Source organism: Ceratotherium simum, chromosome 6 (assembly GCF_057802395.1).
Source record: "Ceratotherium simum simum isolate JZ-2026a chromosome 6, ASM5780239v1, whole genome shotgun sequence".
Taxonomy (NCBI): Eukaryota; Metazoa; Chordata; class Mammalia; order Perissodactyla; family Rhinocerotidae; genus Ceratotherium; species Ceratotherium simum.
The window spans coordinates 243,121-249,430 of record NC_141905.1 but is presented as its reverse complement, the minus strand read 5'-3'; positions in this window follow the sequence as shown (position 1 = coordinate 249,430).

Sequence of the window (6,310 nt, the reverse complement as noted above, 5' to 3'; positions counted from 1 at the left end):
CCTTTTCTACATAAAATGAGATGGTCATGTGTTTTTTTTCCTTCATTCTATCAATATTGTGTATTACATTGATTTTCATATTGTTAACTATCCTTGCATTCCTGGGATAAATCCTCTTTGGTCACGATGTATAATCCTCTTAAGATGTTACTGGAGTTCGTTTGCTGGTATTTTGTTGAGGGCTCTTTCATATATATTCATAGGGGATATTGGTCTATAGTTTTCTCTTGTTCTGAGGTTTTTCTCTGGCTTGGGTATCTGTGTAGTGCGGGCCAAATAGAATGACTTAGGAAATGTTGCCTCCTCTTTTATTTTTTGGAAGAGTTTGAGAAGAATTGGTGTTAATTCTTCTCTAATTTTGTATTTGAGGGAATTCACCAGTGAAGCCATCTGGTCCTGGTCTTTTCTTTGTTGGAAGGTTTTTGATTGCTGATTCAATCTCTTGACTTGTTATAGGTCTTTTCAGATTTCCTATTTCTTCTTGGGTCAGTTTTTGTAGTTTGTATGTTACTAGAAATTTGTTCATTTCATCTAGGCTACTTAATTGGCATATAATTGTTCATAGTATTCTCTTATAATCCTTTTTATTTCTGTAAGGTCTGTAGTAATGTCAACACTTTTATTTCTTTTTTAAAAAATTTTTGTTTATTTTTTTGCATTATAATCATCATAATGTATCATACAAACATACATACACAAAATACATAAATGTATCAAATCAGCATGTTCTGCACCTTAAATTTACACAATGTTATATATCAAATATATCTTTTTTTTTCAGGTGTATATCATTTTATTTCGATTTCTATATAGGTCACATCATGTTAACCACTTGAAGACTAATTACAATCCATCACCACACACATGTGCCTAATCATCCCTTTAGCCCTCCCCCCTCCCCCCTTCCCTTTGGTAACCACCAATCCAATCTCTGTCTCTATGTGATTGTTTCTTGTTGTTTTTATCTTCTACTTATGAGTGAGATCATATGGTATTTGACTTTCTCCCCCTGACTTATTTCACTTAACATAATACTCTCAAGTTCCATCCATGTTGTCACAAATGGCTGGATTTCATCATTTCTTATGGCTGAGTAGTATTCCGTTGTATATATATACCACGTCTTTATCCATTTATCCCTTGACGGGCACCTAGGTTGCTTCCAAGTCTTGGCTATTGTGAATAATGCTGCAATGAACAAAGGGGTGGATGTATCTTTACATATTCGTGTTTTCATGTTCTTTGCATAAATACCCAGCAGTATTATTTTATTATAATTAATTTTTAATTAAATTTTAATTAATTTTTAATCTTAATTTTTTGAGGAATCTCCATACTGTTTTCCATAGTGGCTGTACAAGTTTGCACTCCCACCAGCAGTGTATGCGAGTTCCCTTCTCTCCACATCCTCTCCAACACTTGTTTCCTGTCTTGTTAATTATAGCTGTTCTGATGGGAGTGAGGTGATATCTCATTGTAGTTTTGATTTGCATTTCCCTGATGGTTAATGATGTTGAACATCTTTTCATGTGCTTGTTGGCCATCTGTATATCTTCTTTGGAGAAATGTTTGTTCAGATCTTTTGCTCATTTTTTAATTGGACTGTTAGTGTTTTTGTTGTTGAGATGCATGAGTTCTTTAAATATTTTGGATATTAACCCCTTATCAGATACATGGTTTGCAAGTATCTTCTCCCAATTCTTAGGTTGTCTTTTTGTTTTGTTGATGGTTTCCTGTGCTGTGCAGAAGCTTTTCAGTTTGATGTAGCCCCATTTGTTTATTTTTTTCTGTTGTTTCCCTTGCCCGGTCAGATGTGGTACTTGAAAATATGTTGCTAAGACCGATGTCGAAGAGCGTACTTCCTGTGTTTTCTGCTAGAAGTTTCATGGTTTCAGGTCTTACATTAAAAAAGTACATTTTAAAAATCTTGTTTCTGGGGCCGGCCCCCTGGTGTAGTGGTTAAGTGCATGCGCCCTGCTGCTGGCGGCCCGGTTTCAGATCCCGGGCGCGTACCGATGCACCACTTGTCAGGTCATGCTGTGGCGGCTTCCCACATAAAGCCGAGGAAGATAGGCACGGATGTTAGCTCAGGGCCAGTCTTCCTCAGCAAAAAGAGGAGGATTGCCATGGATGTTAGCTCAGGGCTGATCTTCCTCACCAAAAAAAAAAAAATCTTGTTTCCATCTTTATAAAAGAGTATTATGTTGTATATTATATTTTGGCCCCCTTTTCACTGTATATTATATTGCTTCAGTTCATTCATATCTTTGTGTGTGACAATGGTTGATGTTTTGTCTGCTGAATGGTATTCCAGAGTGGGAGTATCTGGGAGATTGATTTAGCTTTCACTGTGTAAACATTTTGTTTGCATGCCTTAAATGAGGGCTAGTTAGCATAAAAGATTGGTCATTTTTCTAGGTACCAATCAGCAGGGAGTTTTAAGGAACCTTATATGTGCAGCATGGTACCAACCTTTGAAGGATGTGTTGGTGTGGGAGGGTGGGCCCAGCTGGTTCCTAACTCAAATGTCAGATGAGAAGGATGAGTGCTGAGATGGACATGGAAGTGGAGGGGGAGAATTCCAAGACACCCCTGAGAAAGAATTGATGACAGTCTTTGTGGGAAATTTGATTTGGATGTTAAAGGATCAGAAATTGAAATAACCTCTCAAGATTTCAAGCCTTGGTGGAAGTTGGGGTATATGTGTTTGGGGGAAGGGATGATTCTAATAAGAATAGTTTTGAACAATGACAATGCATAAATGGATTTGCATTATATTATATGAATGTCTCAGAGTCTGTTCCTCTTCAGGTTACTCCTGGATCAAAGCAGGAGTTTTAACTTTTCTCTCTGATTTTGGAATCTTCTTCCTCCAATCTAGCTTGCATTTTGCTGTCAGATGGAAACTCCCATTGTGTTGCTCTATGTGGAGCTACTTGCTGCTCTGAGTCCCAGGTTCTGGCTTGCCTGGCTGTCCAGCCCTCTCCCTCCCTGCCCAGTAACCCCCAGTGGAGTAGGAGCCACACTCCTCTGCACCAGCTCTGACTAATGCGGTGGCTTCTTGGCTGGTGAAGTACCACCCCGCCCACCACCATCTGAGCCTCCCTTTCTCCCTGTTGACTTTTAAAATCCTGTGATTCCTTTGGGGTTCAGCTCACGTTCTACCTTTTCCCTGAAGTCTTTCCACATTTCTTTCTTCCTTTCAGAATAGCTGTTGTAGGTGGGATGCTTATTTGGACTTTTTACTGAATGAAGGTCACATATTGCTGAAATTAACTAAAATTTTAAAACTCTACTGTCTGAATCAGTTGTATCTTTCTCTCATAAATAAGTTGTTCATGTTCTAGGGTGATATATGTGGGAAAAGTTTATGCTTCAATTAAATTAATGAAGGCAAAAGAAATAAATCTTCTTGAAAATATTCCATGTGATTATTATGCCATTTAAGTTAGGGAAACTTCTCACCAAAGTTTATAAATGTTTGCACTTAAACAGCATTTAAGAGGTGGATGACACTCCACTTCTGCATCCAGAGTTTTAGGTCATCAAGACTGCCCTTTCTTCTGCCTGTGGCACAGCTCCTGGGCATGGCAGTGCAGGGGCCGGCGAAGGGCACCATCAGGCCGGGTGCCTTCCGCTAGTTCTGCTGCCTCGTGGTGTTACCTGGGATCAGGTACCCTCAGAGCTCCTTTGTGAAACTGGCCAGTGTGGCTTACACACACTGCTCACGGGAAACGTGGTCCTCTGTCTGGTATTTTACATCCAGAGATTCATCAGCGGTAAATCTGACTGGAAGTGAGATTTGTCTCTAATGCCAAGTTTCTTCAGAGGCTTGTCAGTGAAGATTCAGAGCTGAGGGTTGCTGCTTGGAAGTGAGATCAGCTGTGGGCCTTTGGCACGTTGAATTGGACTTGGGTAATCAGTCGGGGTTGTGGGGGCATTAGGGCAATTCATGTGTAAGGGAGAATGGGACAGTCTGTGCGTAAAGGATGCGTTAATTTGAGTTCATGATGGCAAATTAGGGCTATGAAGTCCTTGTGGGTTCAGCTCTGCAAGTAATTACCCCTTTGTCAAGATCTGCCAATTCTTTCTGAAGGGGGCAGATTGAGGGGGCAGATTGAAGCTACTGCTGTAACTCTTGGTTGAAGTGCTGTTTCTTTCATCTAACTGGTAACATTTATTACAAAAAGGAAATCTTTTGGCTAGTTCAGCATTGCCGGGGCCTTGTTCAAAGCATGCCAATGAAGCAGTATCTTCACTGCAACGTGTTAGTGACACAAAACAGTTAGAGAAGTTGGAAAGTTGCGAGTATTCAGCTGTTGCGGAATGAATGCTTCAGAGATTTGTGGTGTATCCTTATTGTGGGATACTGTTCAAGTACTGAAAAATAAGGTCTATCCGTACGTAGAGATGTGAAAAGAGGACCATAGTATATTGTGGAAAAAAAAAGCAAGATACGAATTATGTGTATACGATGACCTATTTTTGTTTAGAAAAAAATCATGTATATGTGCATAGAAGGTGCTTAGTAAAACAGTGTTAGGTAACATTCATTAAACTCTTACTGTGTGCCAGCACTATGCTTAATACTCACATACCTGAATGATCTCATTTAGTTCCCACGACAATGCTGTGAGGTGGGTGATTATCTAACCTGCTTTAGCCATGAGGAAGCAGCGGCCAGAGAGGTGAGGAAGCCTGCCCCTGGGGGTAGAGTAGGTTGGAGGCACTCGGGGCTCCAGCCCTGAAGCCTGCTCCCAGCCCCCGTGCCTTGGGTGCTTCCTGGTAACACTGATCTGCTGGGAGAAGACAAGGTGGCCTCGTGTTTGGAGGGATGTCATTTCAGACTCATATGTGAGATGGGTACTTCCAGATCCTTCCATCACTCTGAACTTGTGTCCAGGCTGCAGAAGCCTCCTGCACGTTTCTGAAGGTGCCAGTTCTCTGAACAGGGCCTCCCCCTTGGTGCCTCTCCACCCCACCATGCTATTGTTTATCGTGGAGTTCAGAGGGCAGTTAGGCTGCTTTGTTTCCTGACTTCTTGCTGCTCTAGGAACCTTGATGAGTACTTGATACTTGAACTTGATCTTCTCTTAATGCAAATTTAGAACATAGTGGCTATGGTTCTAACTGCTAGGGTTCCCTAGGGCTGCAGTTCACGTTAAACATTAGCTCATATTGCCTCCAGGTTAGAAGCCAGTGTACCCAGAAGAAATTTACAAAGGGACAGCGATGTTGAAATATTTTAAGTGCAAACAGGAGGATTCCTGTGTGCTGACAAGGACAAGGCTACGTCATGTAAAGTCCCTATTTGATTCCTCATTTTTCCATCCCTTCCCAGTGGCCTTTTCTTCTCTGAACTTTCAGCAGTGTTGTGCCTGAGCATTCCAGCTCTCTCTTTGTTAAATGCCTCTGAGTAAACAAGTGTATGTTAAATGTCACTTCAATATAGTTTTAATTCCCTGGAGAGATAGTGCTGCCACTGCTGACCAGATGACAAAACATGAGATTTGGAGCACCAGAAAATACTCATTTACAGGCTCAGACTATCAGTACAGCAGGGATTTGGTCAGCAGAGGTGTTAGCTGGGGCTATTGCATCCTGCGTTTTGCTTCCCACAGTTCAGTCTTTGATGCACGAAGTTTTGGTGGATTACTTTTTATCGCATTCTAGTGGGAACCAGTTTCTCCATCCGTTCTCATTCTCTGTGATCTCAATTCCCTGTTGTTCCTGGGGCCTGAGGATGCAGCTAAATTTGAGAGGGGGTGAGACTAAAGTGAGAGATGCTGTCATTTAGAGCATGAATTGGTTAATGATATAATCCTGTCTACTTCTCTTCTTGGTCAAAGCAAAAATAATGGAGGATTACGTGAGCAGGATCTTTATCAAGTGTGTAGGACTGAATATGTAGATATTTACCTGATCATCTGGAAGCTTGGTAAACTGGACTCATAATTTCCCTGGAATAAATCTGTCTCTTAAGAGTCCATTTCCAAAAAACATTCTTTGTAACGTGTCCAGATACTTTTTTAACGTCTTGCTTGTTAATGTGACTACCAGCATCTTGGAGAAGTTGACAGTTTAGGTGATTTCTATTCGCAGAAAAATGTGGACTCAAAATCTTTTCCTCTAAAATGAATCTGTTGTGTAATATCCAAGCTGACTCAGAATACAGGTGCTGCTCTTGCTCTGAGAAGGTAGAAGAAGGGGATGAGCCCTGTCCAGACGAGGTGAGGGGGAGGCGTGGGGGCAGCAACAGCCAACGCTGCCTGTGCTGCAATCTTAGCCCAAACCGTCTCTCTGGGAAAGA